Source organism: Balearica regulorum, chromosome 4, assembly GCF_011004875.1.
Source record: "Balearica regulorum gibbericeps isolate bBalReg1 chromosome 4, bBalReg1.pri, whole genome shotgun sequence".
Taxonomy (NCBI): domain Eukaryota; kingdom Metazoa; phylum Chordata; class Aves; order Gruiformes; family Gruidae; genus Balearica; species Balearica regulorum.
In genome coordinates, this window is record NC_046187.1 from 64402955 (window position 1) to 64420783 (window position 17829).

The window sequence follows — 17829 nt, forward strand, 5'->3', positions numbered from 1 at the left end:
TGTTTTAGTTTAGCCTTTGTTTTATACACTGCATAGGAAAAAAATGGTAACAAAGATTTATTACTCCACAGATAACAAATGAACAACAACTCTGACAGCTACACAAGAAGTTCATGCTATTGCATGATAATGAAGAAGAGCTATTCTGGTGACAAGCATGGGCTGCCAATTTTAGTAACAGTTTTCTGTCACAAAGTTTAGATTTGGACACAAACTTTCTAAAGAATATGAAATAATCAGATATAAGTCTTTAAGTTTTGACTCCTCTTATAATAACAAAAGCATTTCAACATGAAGAAGTAGAGGGTTTTTTACAAAAATACACTCGGTATTGCACTGCTGTGCAAATTTTACCTATGAGTGAGCTGATGTACATAATGACTCCAGATCACACAACAAAATCTGTGAGTGTCAAGAATATAAACTAGCCGTTGTCACTAATTATAGCCACCAGACCACATTCCCATTAGTCAAAAGACTTCATTTCAGGAAAGATGTCTGGACATTGGTGTTAATAAAATGGTTTTTTTTCCAAAAATCCTGTCTTGAAATAGCTACGAGAATCACTGGGAAAATAGACCAAGACTTAAATACAGCTTTCACATTCCTGGCAACTTTTATTGGTATTCCATTGCAGACACTGCTTTTAACATCTTCCTGTCATAAATTTCAAATAAAATGATAATGATGTCAAAGATATTGTGTCAGATCTGGCATCAAGAACATAGTTTACATATACGGTAATAAACTTCCTTATATAATAGAGAGAACTAGCTAAGAATTCGGCTTTATCAAGCGTATCATAATACAAACAACTAGAATAATGAGTCTAAGGACAATTTCCCAGTATGCAGATGTGATTAAATTGGGTGGAACATCAAGTAATGAGGAGTAATAAAGAAGGACTTGAATCACTGAAGAAATATGCCTGAGCTAATTTATAGTAAATAGACTTTGACAAAGACGGATGTATTGTTAGGTGCTAAAAGGAAAGAAACCTCATCTGCGTGAATGGAATGGTGCAGAAGTCTTCTCATTTCAGACAGATAATCCACACCTCTGCTAATACCCTATGCAGTGTACTTTATATATAAGCAGCACTATATATAAAAATGTTGTTCCACAGAAACTGTAACATGAAATGGAAAGACTGTGAAGTATCAAACGGAAGCAAATGGAAAGGGAAGAAAAAAACCCCAAAAACCAGAGGAATAAGAGTGGGAAAAACTGGAAGTACAAAGTATTTCAAGTTCTTTTGAAACCTTCAAAGCTAGATTCAAACAGAGATTGAAGAGAAGAATCCTGCTTTAGTAGGAAGATTCAGTAGGTTAACTACTCAGTTCTTTTCTATGCCTAAATCCTTATTATTCTTTGTAAGATTACCGAGTACTGGTTTCTTTTTCAAGTGGAAAAATATTGCTAAATGTTACCTTTGAAAATGCAGCAGCTTTCTTCTGCTTCTTTCTTTTTTCTGCACTTCCTTCCCTATATTGAAAATTTAAGTCTCAACAGAAATAGAGTTTGGAAGTTTACTAAAGATAAGCATTTCAAACTTTAGCTGCTTACCTGAAACTTGAACCAAGGTAGCCTAGAGAACTCATTGAAATAAGTTGCCTGTACATACACACACGTACCGCAAGATACTGGCACTCTACTGAAGATGTGCATTTGATGACCCTAGCCTGTATGTTTAGATTTCATCAGGCCCTTTATTCACTAAGGGCTGTTCAGTAACTCTAGAAGGCCTTTCTGTCCCTTTTTAATTACCCAGGTTGTCCCTAACTGCAGTCTTTTTCTTCCTCTTAATTTATCACAGTCACCACCCCTGGCCTGAATCCAACCCCAATTTAACAAATTATTTTACCTTCAGACTGAGCTATCTTAATCAGTTTTTGTCTCTCATCTCTTCAGCTTGATATCTGAGCAACAAGCACAAATGAAACTCAGTGTTAAATCTCTACCAATTCCTCCTCCTGTAGAGTACACAGAGAGGCAGCCAGATTCAGAAACGGGGAAGTCTCATTTTGTCACGTCCGCTGATTTCATCAGGGTTCTGAAACACAAATTTAAAATCCCAAAATAACATTAAAAAAACAAGGGCTCTCTGTGCCCTCAGTTTGGTCAGTGTGAGTCATTCCCAAAATTACTGAAACATAATATAAAGCAGAAGAATGACATTTGTTTTCCAGTTCTACTTTTAATTTGCTGATACTTGAATGCATCAGCTGCTTATAACAGCTATCAATACATCTGTGCACTAAGAAAGCAAGCAAGCCGGATAAGTGTTAATGCTTTAATTTTATTGACTATTGCAGCGGGTCATTGGTGAAGTGGACTGTAAACTGGGTGCTTTTGAGATTTTCTATTTATATCCATTCCTGGAATAAGTCTAATGACATATTAAGGTAAAATACAAGAATAACAAGCAGAAAAGACATAGTTTTCATATCACCTATTGACCATAAAATGAGCGAAATGTTTAACATAATAAAATTTACGCTATACTATTTCTTCTTCATTCTTTGCTGAGAGAATTAAAATGACAGTTCTTTATGGTTTAGGCTTTCATTGTTAGAAAATGGCTGCTGTACATAAAGTAATAGAGGGTACACAAACCCTGCCTGTCTCATTTTGTCTCCTTCTTTCAAAATAACCTCATCCACAAGGAAACTAGTCATTGTTTTGTCTCTGACTCTGAAGTATACCAGTTCCCAAGGGAAGGGGAAGAGTCATTATTTTATTGTCAAGAATAGCAACACACTGAAATACATTTTAAGCATGATTAAGATCTTATATATTAATTTGTATATAATGGTTTAAATTAATGTTTACTCTGAATAAGGAGTTGATTATGCAAAAGTATACAATCAGAAAATTTCCATAGTGGCATGCAAATACTTGTATTTCAAGGAGTAAAAATTCATTTGAACAGAATATTATAAAATAACCAGATATCTGACCACTACCTTGATACTGATACAATATTTCTTGAGGATTTCTGTCATGCCTCAAGAGGCCAAGTGCACTTCCAGAAAAGCAATGCGAAGCAAATATGACCAGTCACATTCTACAGTGATTATATATATATTTTTCATCAAGAAACATTACAATTATTTGGTTTCAGCAGGAATATTTTACTATCAAGGCATTCTTGAAAGGGAACTTCAATAGAATATAACCTTGAACAAATATCTCTTGTGAGAGACATGACCAAAAAAAAAAAAAAATGACCACAACTAGGTTATGGCTGTGCTAATACTAGTACTGCTTTTGCCAAGTCATTGTTTCTTTTTGTTTCTTTACCCACCCTCTCTGTATCTCTTGGCTAATCTAAGGACACTTAGACTGTTGAGATTGTCTTTTTACTGTTTTACATATGTCTAGTCTGTTTCTTTGATGTATAGACACGTATTTCCAACAGTAATTATTATTATAAGCAGTCCTCTTTAACCACATGTTGTGGTACTTTTCAATTTTCTCAGTCTTTTCTAATAAGCAAGTGTATGAATTCAGAGGGAGCAGAAGACTACAAGAATTTGAAATCAGATGATTTGTGTCAGAGAAAGTGCCAATCAATCCCTCTATTCTGGGTAAACGCACTGCCTGGTTTATGTTTGGGGTTCAAACAAATCAGTAATGAGAGTGGAAGCCAAAGGAGGCCATAAGATTGCTTCATCAAGAGTCCTTTTTTTTTTTTTTTTCTTCCCATGAATAAACAACATACTATCATTCTATAAGAACAAAGAAATTAGACCAAAAGAGTTCTATTATGAGCCATTGAATAACTGAAGTCAACAGAGAAACACTGATTTCTGTCAACCAAGGAGTGTTCAATGGCTGTAGAAAAGAAAGGAAATTATACAACTGGTCACATACTCATTACTTAAGTGCCGTAATCTGTACAGTGCCCTGACCATACCACATCCATGATCACCAGAGATAATACTTCATAAATTATTTATTAACCTGAAGATACTCATAATGTTCAGTTAGAAAATTAAGTTGATCATTCCCCACTCCATGTTTTCATTTTCTCTTTCTGAAGCATATTTTAAACCACCTGACAGAAACATAGATGTGCCTTCAAGCACCAACAGGATTTGCTGTGATCCTGCTCTGAACTTCATGGTTAACCACCTACTTAACCGCCTGATTAGATGAACACATCACTGTGCTAGCTCTAAAGCTGCTCTGTATAGCTAATGAAAGAATTACCAATGTTGGAACACAGGCAGATCATCCTTTTCTTAAAATGTTATAAGAGTATATTATGTAGCACAGATGTTAAAAGTGTTTTTCCAAGTGAGATATCCCAGCTTGGTTTATTATAATAATAATAATAATAATAATAATAATAATAATAGTTGACATCATCGACATCATCATCATCATCATCATTTCTGTATTAACTCTACCAAAAAAAGATTTTTCAAACACACTCAAACAAATTCTGTTTTCAGATGCATGTCTCTCTGGACAGAATATACCTTTGAGGGAAATTCTTAAGCAATTCTGGTTTGCTGTGTATATAGAAAAGAGCTCATCTCAAAGCATATCCAAGGTTTTCTGTCCTCTAATTCCAGCATGTAGCTACTTCACAGCACTGCAAAGGGTGTTTGAGCTCAGGTAGGAGTGAATGGTTAGTTCCTTTTCGAATATGCATCACATTTATTTTCCTCTTCAGACACTTGGTACAGCAACAAATAATTTTTTTTTTTTTTTTTTTTGCATAATAAATATTGGTTTGTTTTGATAATAGCTGGAGGGTATCTGTCAGTTTGTAGCATGATCTTGGTAATAAAAGAAGCATCTACTGTCTTGTAAAATAGAAAATAAAACTATGCTCAATTTCTGAAGCTCCCTGAGGTGTTGGAGTTGAATATTTAAATAAATTCAGAAAGTATTGGACTAAAAGAGTTTTAAATGTGCCTTCAAGAGGCACAGTGCTTGTTCCTAAATCCTCAGTTTGTTGGCTGTGGCAAAAACATTTCTCATGTTGCTCCCTTTAGACTCCAGGAAAATTTAAAAAAAAAAAAAAAAAAAAAAACAAAATGAAAAACAAAAAACCAAAGCACATATAAACTCACTATAGCAACCTAGTCTATGAAGATAATAACACTTCTGCTGCTTGATGATGCCAAGTTGAGTAATCAGCATGTTGCACAATGGAAGACCATAAAAGTTGCTAATAAGTGTACTTTCAGGTTGGTTCATATTGGTAATCAGAACTGTGTTTTGCTGCGATCCCTGATATTAATTGACATGTTTATTATTTTTGATTGACATGGATAAGCAAAATGCAACCACATTTATTACTATCTTCTTTTTATTTGCACCTTTTTGCTGTTCAGAGGTTTTCAGGAACATGGAAAACATTTTTCAATACTGGCGACACTAGGGAATTTCACAAAATAGAGGCTCATAAGATTTACTTTCTTATTCTTTTTTAATTGCCTATTTGATGCTAAAGTAAATTCATTTTGAAATCTCTAGTACAAAGATTTGCAGTATTAATAGCCTCAAGCTATTTTGGGTCTTACTCAGTCCTTATAGAGATACAGTTTGGGCAAATTTTCTCCTCCCCACCCTCAGTTTTATAGTAAACCAGTAGTTTAACAAGGAATTTGACCAAAAGACTGACTCAAATAGGATCTTCATGTATAAAAATTCTTATATAAATAATTTTGTAAAATATGAATATAAAAGAATGGCAGCTGAAACATCAATTATTAAACAGGAAGTAACTACATGAAAGATTTTCTGAGGCTGGAGTACACTGGAAAGAAAAGTGAAATATCTAAATCTTCAATGTAATCGTGAACTTTTCTATTATTTGCAACCTAATGTTTCCACATAATGACACACGCAGCTCTCTAAGCGACACTTTATCTTACTACAGCTGTTACCTTGATAAGACTTGAGAAAACATGGCCACTGGTTCCAAAAAAACCCTGTAAAACCTGAAGCTATATAATAAGTCAGAAGATGATTGATGCCAATATACCATTTCTGAGCTAAGACTTTTCTTTTGATGTGCGTCTGTAGAGTTTTCACTAATTACAATATAGGGTGATGCAATGCACTAAAAGAGTTTTCTCATTGACTTCAGTGAAACAGAGATTTTGCTTACAATTTCAGCATTTTCTTGTATCTAACCTTGATCTGTTCCAGCACATCAGGATATGTCTCGTGAGGCATGATTTTATTCTGTATGCATTACTATCAGGATACACTGGAGGCTGACTGGAGAGCACCTGGCCCACTGAGGTCATCGGTGTGGAAATTGCTGCTGCTTTGATGGCATTCTCCCCAGTGGCACTGAGTCACTCTCATGGGAAACAACAGAGATCTTCAAAACACTCAAGCAACCCAATGTGCAACAGCCACACCCAGCAAGAACTGTTGTTAGATATGGCTATGGTAATCAGAATAAGGTTTTATGGGCATCTTGGTTGCCAATGCTATCACCAGCAAAGTGTCTATACATCTTAATATCATCCCCATGTCAGTGGGGGGGACGAGAGCTCTCACTTGCTAAGGGACGCAGATATGGATACATTGTGTGTCAGAACTCATCCTCCTGTCTTCCCAGACTATCAAGACGCTCTGGCCAGAGCTCAGTGGAGGTGCCACCTTCTGACCCAGACATGGAAGACAGCCAGTCCTGTTCAGGAGACTGCATCCCTGGATCATTCTGGCTCTCTCACAAGTCCCTTCCCTGGGGTGTTTTCCTCTAAGAGTTCTCTGAAACCACCTCCTCCTTCTCTCCTCTCTTCGAGACTGACAAAATGTGCTGCCACACTAAAGCGACTGGGAATACACTGGCATTACCAGCTGCAGCCCATGCTAAGCTGTGCACTATCATCTCACAGGGTCTGCGTCATGTACACAGGTCAAGTCAGAGTGAGTGCCAGGATCAGGTCAGGCATGCCACAAAATTTGGTAAATGAGAAGTCTTTTTGATAGTGCTGTCTGTGGTGATACACTACACACGCCCAAATCGGGCACTGGCTCCTAGAGTGCCTTCACTGGAGTAACCTCCAGAAGTGAACTAGCCTATGAAGATTTTGTCTCCCCATTTGAAAGACTACATGCACTAGACGGCCACAGGCACAATATAGAGCACATGAGTAACCGCAAATTACTTATGAAAGTGTAATTAAGCCATGTTGTTCTGAATAATTTATGTCTGCTGCACTTACAGGCATTTTTATAGACTTATTTCTTCTAAGAGTCTTCTGGGACAGGTAAAAACCCAGAGAGATTGAACTGATGGAATGGGATTTTGTTCTAAGGATGGAGCTGAATGCTCCGTGTACAGTACGTGTCTTTAAACAGCAGCAGCTGACCAGCATTTTGAGCTGGATACCATTTTTTTAATATTGCATAAGTTAAAGTGGAATGAATGAACTGTGGCAAATATTCAATGGTTACTATTTTTAATTATAATGGTTCACACATAGAATCTGAATTGGATACTATTTATAAAGAAAAATCTATTTCCCTATATGTTATTTATTGACCTATGTATCAATTGAAATATTTATATTGTTTATATAATGATGGTTGTTCACTTTTCCTTTGTTCCAGGAACTCAAAATAAAGATCTGATATTTTCTATATTTCTCTTGATTGTTTCCAGATATTTCAGCATATGTTTTTGCTATTTTGTGTAAGCTTTGTGTAGTGAAGTTAAGTATGAAGGCTGACTTATCTGCAACAGACACATGGAGGGAGAAGTCTCATCAGGCACTTGGGAAAGAAAGTACACTTTTCACAAATGAACTGTTAATTTCTTTCCCATTTTAGCACCCATTTACTCAGGGATGTTGGAGCAGCTGTGATGAGAATGATGGATGTTCCAAATTGGTTGCCATTGAACTCCTGCAATTTTAAAAGGTCACAGAGTGAAGAAAATGAAAAACCTCTGTTTTGGCAGAGACAAAGTTACCCTGGCGTGGCAATCATGCCAACAAATAGCTTTGTGCTCATATCTAACACAAAATCCTAAAACTATTTCTAAAATACTTTTTCATTATTTTTACAAGTCTGTTTGATTTATTATTATTGTGCTTTCATTTATCTTGTGTTCAAAATTTGATCTCAATGTATTCGTACACTTCTAATCTTTTATTTACACATATTTTGAATCCCTCAAGTATCCAGGTATCCCCACACAGTCAATAAATTCATTCCTTTTTTACCACTATTTGTTCTATATCAGTTCTATACTTATGACCTTAAGAAAGATAACTCTATTAAGATTTTCCTTTTATTCAACTGTAGTTACAAGTAAATGCTTGTTTCTCTTCAGCGCTAGTCTTTATTTTCTTCTAATTCTCAATCATATTTCTGTGCACATATCTGAAGAGAACAATACTTTCAGCAAGTATCTTACATGAACATTTTCTATTCGTTACCTTCTTTTGATTGTGTGGTTCCAGAACCATGAAGGTAGTTAGTTGCCTAACTCCTGTTTAGGCCAAATTTGCCAAAGAAAAAATGGCAATACAGACCCCTGAATAAGAGTGAGGTACACAAATACCCTCGTGAATTTTGTTCAGTAGAATAGAAATATTCTCACTGTGTCAGCTGTCCAATTCAGACGGGATTCTACGCACTTTCCACTGGGAGTCTGATTTCTGGTATGGCCAATGGTAAGTATATAGTAAGTGGTGATTCAGAGAATCCAAGTTAGAGACCTGAAGCTACACAGAATTAATTTTTCTATTAGTGCCCACTTACATCTTTGCTATTTTTAAACTATAATGAGTTGAAGCTGTTGCAAGGCTGTTTGTTTGCCATATTTATACTGGCAGAATTCCTACAGAATCCCAGAGCCCCCACCTCTGAGGTAGCTAACAGTACTTAGCTGCATCCTTTTTCCTTCCCCTTACACATGGTAGAGTTTTCCTCCCCTTAATCATTGCAGTCTTGCATTTTTTTAAGACCCTGTCGTGGTTTTACCCCACCCAGTAGCTGAGCACCACGCAGTCACTTGTTCACTCCCCCCCATCGGGATGGGGGAGCGAATTGGAAAAGTTAAAGTGAGAAAACTCGTTGGTTGAGATAAGGACAGTTTAATAGGTAAAGCAAAAGCCGCGCGCACAAGCAAAGCAAAGCAAGGAATTCATTCCCCACTTCCCATGGGCAGGCAGGTGTTCAGCCATCCCCAGGAAAGCAGGGCTCCATCACGTGTAACAGTGACCTGGGAAGACAAACGCCATTGCTCCGAATGCCGCCGCCCCCCCCACCTCTTCCCCAAGCTCCTTGTAAACTGAGCATGACGTCATATAGTATAGAATATCCCTTTGGTCAGTTTGGGTCACCTGTCCTGTCTGTGTCTCCTCCCAACTTCTTGTGCACCCCCAGCCATCCCGCTGGCAGGGCAGTGCAAGAAGCAGAAAAGGCCTTGGCCCCGCATAAACACTGCTCAACAATAAGTCCATAGAACAAAAACATCTCTATGTTATCAATGCTGTCTCCAGCACAAATCAAAACGTATCTCCACACTAGCTACTATGAAGAAAATCAACCCTCTCAGCTGAAACCAGGACAGACCCTTTGAGTTAACCTTTATTGAATAAGGGTGACCAGAACTTCACACAGTACTAAATGAGGATTCATGAATATCTGGCACATGATTTTAGTTCTTATATTTACTGGAAACCTTCTTATAGATGCTTGATAAGATTGTATTTTCTTCAGCTCAAACAACAAATATCTGGAAAAAGATCAAAATAAAGAAGCACCCAAAGAAATTATAAAGTAGCAAGTAAAAACAAGGAAATAAGAGTATTTTTTCGCACAGTGTGTGAGTTAACTGTGGAATTTATTGTCCCAGAAAGGGAAAGACCCAAACTACGAGTGCAAAAAGTAATTAGACACATTTATTGAAGAAAAATCAGCCAGGAACTCCCAAAATTGCTTAAGCTGGAAGGGTGTCTTTACTGTTTGTAAACAGGGCAACAGTATTATTCTTGCTTTTATTTTTCCACTAAATATTTGCTTTTCAGAGACAGAGTATTGGACCACACCAAAACTTCATTTGATCTAATGCAGCTGCTGTGCACATGCTACGTGTAAATCAGGGAGGCTGACCTCATGGCCCAGCAAGATACTTCATCAGTTCATTTCTGTGGTCCTTCAGGTCTACTATCTGGACTTCTAAAGTTCTCAATACAGTTTCCATGGCACCTCATTTCACCAACCCCTAAATTAACTTTTGCACTTCGGTGGAAAATACGCAGCGCATACAAGTCCTTAGCTTTCCTTCAGCTGTGGGTACACAAGGGGTCATTAGTAAAAGTTTGTTATTTAGTTTAGATGCTTTCACACACACAAAAAAATAAATTTTTTACCTCTTACCTAATATCCTTCTTTACACACTCAAGCTCAAAAATTAAAATGACAAATTTTATTTTTTAAAGAGTTAAGTTACTCATTGAAAAATTGGAATCACACACACAAAAGAGAAACATGAAAATGAGATACCATTCAGAAAACATACTCCTAGTTTTCATTGTTACCTGTAGCTTTCTTTGAGGCAACACTTTGCTGCGGAAATGAAATCAGCACAATTCTTCAGGAAGCTTGTCTTTACCATAGGACTTCTGTGAGACATCCTTCGCCAAAAAGATAGTTCAATAGTTCTAGGTTAGAACGTGGGTTTATAACAAGTGAGCACACTTGTACACATTCTTGTTACTTTTATTAATTAATACATTCTTCCTGAATTGCATGGTTTTCTTTCAAATTGTATAATTTTTGAGACCATTACAATACTTTGTAAATCACATGTTAGGGACACTTGTACTGTACATTTATTTTAGAAGTCTTACAAACTCTTACCCATCTTTTGCATTGCTCAGTATCTGGACTGGTTTAGCACGTGATAAAGTATCATGTTTGAGTGCTGTGATCATCAAATCACCATCAAATGCTTCTGATTTAGCTTTTTCCTTACAGCTTTGCTAATCTTAAGGTTTCTGCAATAAAGGCTCAAGAGGTTTTACAGGAAGCCGTATTTGCTTCCCTGCTCACTGCCTTGTGTGTTGCTTTTGGGACTGAGAGAGAATAAGATGATCTCAGAAACAGCTGAAATTTTTAAAGGAATTCAAGTGAATGGAAAAATAAAACACTAATTTTATTTGCTTTGGAAAACTGACTCCTCTGCATTGGGTGGAACTGACTCCCCTGCATTCAATGGTAAAATTCCGCATTGCCTTCATGTACATCAGGAATTTACCTCTCATTTTCTGAAACTCAGGGATGAGTAGGTTTTAATACCAGGTTTCTGTATCTGTTGAAAGGTTTTGCTAGTAGGTCATTGTACTTGCACAAAATTAGGTATGCTTAGACCACAAAAATTAATTCAATATGAAACTTTGCAAAAGAAACAATGTCTGCCTATTTCCACGTTTTTTGCAACTAGATATCTGTAAACCTGTATAGACTTTCTGAAATAGTTTGTACCTGAAAGAGCCCAATTTTCCCAAGGTCAGATTGCTCTGTGAACTCAGATATGATTTATGCATGGTAACATAGATCAAAAGTGTGTCAGAAGAAGGACATAATTATATGAGACAAAATATGAAAAAATAATGAGGTCGTTTCCTATTCAGATATCTATATACAGGCCTTAATCCTTTCCAGGGAAAGGAAGATAAGAAACATGAGTGTAACATGGTATTTCAGATCCAATTTTATGTCTTGTCCTCTTGATTCTGAAACAAGGATTTTCTGGGGGGGGGGGGGGGGGGAATTTTGGACAGCACTGACCTTTTGTCTCTGAGTTTAATAGGATATAAATTAAACCATATATACACATATAAATATAAAAGTATAAATATATGTAAGATGTAAATATAGACCCAATAGGGTATAATATCTAGATGTGCACAACCTTGAATAGAAGCAGAGTTACTGAAATGTATGAAAATCTCAATCGTGTGTGATCATATTAGGATAAATAAGTAGATTTCAAAGGATTTTGTTAATACAACTGAATGATATACACTTTTTCATTCATGACACTAAGGCAATTCTTAAAATCCTGTAAGTACAGTGTAACTTTAAAATTAGGCATTAATAACTCACTAAACCTTTAAAGAGAATGAGTCACAGACACAGTTATAATAAGGCAAACACAACCTTTTAGTAAGACAAATTTGAATAATTCCCAAATCTGATTAAAAACTGAACTAACACTCAGTACTGTCACACGTGAGATGAAATACACCCATAGCAGACTTGGATAGTGGGGTTTATTTAAAAACCTGGGAGATTCACTTATACCCCACTTGGTTATCTCACACACTTGCTCACTGGCAGCTCCCACCACATCAGGTTCCTTACGTCTCCAGTCCCCGCTTGGGAGGTGGATGCTGACCCAGGGAAGTCAGGTAGAAAGTTGTACCAGCACATGCCATGCTGCTGCTTGCAGGCATCTGTCTTGGGCATCACCAGCCAAGGTCCCTGGGCACCTCCCAACATTTGTGTTCGTGCAGCTCACTGATCTCTGGGACCTTTCCCTACTTCCCAGATCTTTCCTTCAGCCACAATCTTCACCTTCTACTTCCTGTCGTGTCGTGTGTCCCCCCCCCCGTCCCCCCCCCTTTTTTTTTCCCAAGACCACTTCTTCCTTTCAGGATTCCCTCTTCTGTGCACCACCTCTTCTTTTGAGGACCCTACACCACCATTTTTCCCAATCTAGATAGTCTAGCTAAGGAAGCACAACACATGACTGGCCTTCTAGTCGGTGGTTCTCTCTCAAGTCTCTTTCTCAAATGGAAGAATCAGGATGTGACACTTTTGTTTAGTCCAGGTGTTATAAAAATTTATAGCCAGCCCATGCCACCTGCAGCTAGCAGTAGGAGGCTTCTGCCTGAGAGTTTAAAAGTCCTGTTTTGGATATTCTCCCTTCCCAAACACATACACTCAATTACCTTCTGCCTGGTAACATTCACAATTTTAGCTATATTTTTACCTATGAGTATGCTCTTTGATTACTTTCCTGCTGAAGTTGAACAACTAGTGCTTCTTTCCATAGCTGTATTATAAGACCTATCCAACTTAGAAGAAAGAGCAATATTTTATATTGCAAGCATCTGCAATTCTATCATAACTCAATATATGGCACACCTAAGAGTCTGACTGTTATAGAATAAATAAATCATATTAGACAGTATAAAATATATAGTCACAGAACATTAGACTTGGAAAAAAGGGTCATTTGCTTACTTAGTTCACCCTCATGGAAAGCAGAATTAAACTATATATTCTCTTGAGCTTTACACAGGCAGGTTTTTACATGTCTGTAATTATGAGATTTCCATTACTTTTCCCAAAAGATATTTTCATAATCTAGTATCTTGGAATATAACTCTGGCATTGATGAATTTTTTTTCACATAAATACAGTGAAACCTATTGATAGTTGATGTCACCCAGTAATCCATTTCTCCAAGCTTGGCTGGTTTTGGCTGGTAAAATTTATGATATGGAAAACATAAATGTCTATTTTTGAAGCAGATGCTTATTTTGCACTCAGGCACAGAATAGCCAATGAGAAGTTGTGAAAAAAATATAGTGGTGATCTTTCATACTGAAGAGACAAGAACCACAAGTGAATGTTTTGTGCATAAATCACTCTTCAGACAGACTGAAATCATATATGAAAGTTTGACACGCTAATTCTATCACATCTGCTTAGTACTGGTAACTTTAAACATTAAAAATCTCATAAAATAATTAAACTCTAAAAATTAGTCACTGTCAATATTTGCTTTCTTATGATGAGCTACAGATAGTTTCCAGTTAACTTTTCTTCTCTTCTCAAGATCTTGAGATTCATGGAAGATTTCATTGTGTCAGTTATAGGTATCAATTCAGACATTTCAACATCCAAAAATTAGTCACCCAGCAGGAGACTCAGCATGCAAGCTAAATACTGCACGCTAAGAAGGTAATTGCCTATACCCAGGAAAAAGAAAATAATTTGCATAGGAACTACTCTGACCTTGTCACCCAAATTAGGGATTCTCCACCTCTTGGAAATTCAAAGCTGAGTTCACTTCCAGGAGTGCACACGTAGTAGAAGAGGAGATGACTTTTTGTACAATGTCTACATGGTTAAAGAAAATAGGAGAGCTTGCTTCCAGACACCCTTTTCCTCCTAGAGATGTGGACCCATAGTTTCTACTTCTCCAAAGTACGTCTTACTGATTAGACTATTGAAAGCAGTGAACCAAGACCGAGATCCTTACAGCCAGCAAAAGCTGGACAACTATGCAAACAAAACAAAACAAACAAACAAACAAACAACAACAACAACAAAAGCCAAGGGATGCTGGCTCTGCAACCTGCTCCTAAACACAGAGCTGTTGAAGTGAGGGCACAGTGCTGTTACTGCATGGTACTATTCAGTGGTATTTTAATGAAAAATGCATAATCCAACAAAGATGGAAGCCCAAAACTCTCTCAGAGTTAAATGAGAGATTCTACCATCGTATCTATGCATTTTTCATTTCAACATTATTCTTTAAAAGCACTTCAACATTTATTTCATTCCATTTATATATTTTTGATGTATTGCCCAATTTGTAATGGAAAATAATTTGGAAATTATAAAGTTGACTAGAAAGGGGGTTTGATACTTTCATTTCTAACAGTATGTTGTGTGTTATACAGAGGAGCCATCTTTTGACACGTTATCTACAAATGTGTGCTGTCTTTTAATTCCTTCTCCCATGACTTCTGCCATCTGCCTGGAGTTGCAAATATCATTTGGGTCAGAAAAATTAAAAAAAGAAGGAAAAACATTGAAATAAAAGTATCAACAAATCAAGATCATAGTATCAATATTGACAGACAGAAGAAATTTTTAAATCAACAGAATTTATTTCATTAGAAGAAATAAAGGAAACAAATTTAAGGAAAAATAAGATTTAATACAATAGAAAAGAAATACTGAAACATCTAGTAGTGGAAAGAGTGAACAAGAAGCCAAATAGGTGTACATATATAGTATTGAAATTGATACTATATTATGGAAAGCGGATATAACAACTTATTTATTATGTACTTAGGACACAATTACAATAAAATTAATATCTGAAGAGATTTACAAGAAAAATATTTAGCTTCTGCTTGTTTTTTTTAAAGACTTTAGTTCTTAAATCCAGGTAATTCTCTTTAGAGAAATGTTACCAGATCAATTTGAAACCTTTTGATAAGTCATCATAATAACTAAACAAAGTTGACAGACTGCATCTTAAACCTTTCTGGAACTTCAAAATAGCTGGTATGTTTGTCAAACAAGAACATATTGGCAATGGCTTTTTTTTTAATCAAACATATCTTTGCAATTTCTGTGCCATAGCACATCACAGCTGATTATATCATATTACAGTATGTGTTGATGTAACCATAGCAATCATTAAATTCATTCTTGGAATTTGTAGGACACATGGATTCTCCAGACTGTTCAAACATTTGTTCTAAAAGTGCAACATTTTCTTTTTTAAAATGATGTATTTTTAAAGAAAATTCAGATTTTTTTATAGAAAGTTCAGACACTAAAGGAGTTGTTGTGAATATATAGACCAGTCTAATGTACTTATTTCATGCTTACATTTCTCATTTGCTGTTAATCAATCTGAATTAAGTACAATCTACTGCGCCTGCTACGCATGATGCCTGGCATTGATCAATTCACTACACACTTACGTACTGCTTTAAAACTTGATCTGGAAGATATAAGCAGTAATTCCCTGGGGACCCAAGAGTCAAGACACCTCAGAAGCACAACAGTAAGTGATAAATTAGAATGTTTAATTATAAACATGAGTACAGGCTATTTGTATTCTCAATAAATCATCCAACAATATCTACATCGGGTAGAATTTTAATTCACCCTTTCAAGGAAGAGCCCTGACCTATAATTTGCCTTTATTGAACAGATAATGGAAAGATCAGATGATAAGGCTGAAGAGGGAATACTCAGATGTTAAGAATTAGTCTTTTATTTTACTTTGCAATGAGAATTTTTAAATGCCACCTTTTAGGATGTGTTGAACTGTTATACTAGTCCATACCAGTACAATTGTTTTAAGGAATATAAGGACAAGTATTTAGGAACTTGTTAAGCAATGCCTAGAACATTATAGGGTGGCAGAAAAGGTAACCACCAGACCTTTGGAAACTGAAATATAGGATAGCTTTCTAGAACATGCTCTAGTTTGCTGGGATGAGCAGAAGAGCAGCCACAAGAGGTTTGGAGTCATTTCTCGGTTCTTTTTGTAATTGGGGCAAGTACCTCAAGCCCTAATGTAACATTGTATCTAATGATAATTGTTTTTAGAAGCTTCTGTATGATCAGTGGCTGACAAAAATTCTGATCACATAGAGAATAATGCAAAACTAGGTTTATTTTTCCTGATCAAAGTTTACATGCAATTCACTACTTTGAAACATAGTATGAGGTAAGGAACACTTCAGACTGGGACAGTATACAAGTTCCTTTGATCATTTTTGTTTACCAGCTAGACTGTACATGAATCTCCTGGTAATTTTTATTAAAACCCCCTCTGGCCATAATTTTCAAATTTGTTTTCCGAAGATGTGCTACTAAAATAATGCCCTAATTTTGCCTTCTTATAAATAGTCCAAAATCCCCGAGACTTTTCCGTGTAGTTTTAATGCTATTGATTTAACTACATTTTGAACCTAAACAACTCTAGAAACTGAGTCTGTAATATATAGTAAAGGCTTAGAGTGTGTCACCCTCCAAAGAGGCTGTCTGAAACCCACAAGAGTGGCATCCTTACGCTCAATATCTGAGACATGGCTTTCATGTTATAAATCATTTAAGTGGTTAAAAAGTGGTTTGCAAGCAGGGTAGAAAAATAAATAAATAAACCAGTATTATTCTAGTGTTAGTGCATCTTACAAGGCTAAGTAAAGGAGTGGTCTGTATCCATCACATAATGACATTATAAATCTTTGTACCTTGCAAGGCAATGACATGAAAAATTAGACTGAACAAGCCAGAGATGCACTATTTGTAAGCCTCAAAGGAAAGGTTAATGCAAGTTAAATATTGACATGTCAGCAATAAAGATTATAGCAATTATAAATTTGCACTAATGCCAGCTGCTGTTTAATTATTATGTGACACTGACAGGTCAGCCTGGAAGATTGACAGCTGAAGGCATTTGCCTTATAGGAATTATTCAAGATCTTTGGAAAAGGCTCTGATCTTGGTTACAACAGTTCACTCCTATGCACAAATTGCCTAGAGTCAGGGGAGTTCATTCATATTCCCAGTGGCAAGAGCAGAATCTGCTACTATGTCACGTGTTGTATTCATTTTCCCTAGTGTCAGGAAAGTGAATAATTAATTATCATGTAAACATACAGTAACACACTTCCTCTCTTCTTTCCTTTAAGTCACTCTTCTAAGAACTACACAAGAACATATGTAAATACTGTTAGCATCTGCCTGAGAAAAGGGAGGGGGAAAGTAAGAAATGTGAATTTCTACTCTAAATGGGAATGTTTTCATTAATCTCTGTAATAATCATAAACCTTGAGCTTTTGGGAAGTGCACAGAAAGACAAAATATGTAGACAACGAAGGAGAATTTGACTGTTTTCTATGGAAAAAAAAAATCAAGTAGTTATTAAAGAAGTATTTCTGGAGTATAGGGGAAAGAGTAGAATGGAATTCTCTGCTGAAATATACTGGGTCTGATTAAATTATTCATCTGGAAAAATTAATTCAACGACTGCCATTTTGCTTCACTTGCATTGTTCACTAAGCAATTTTG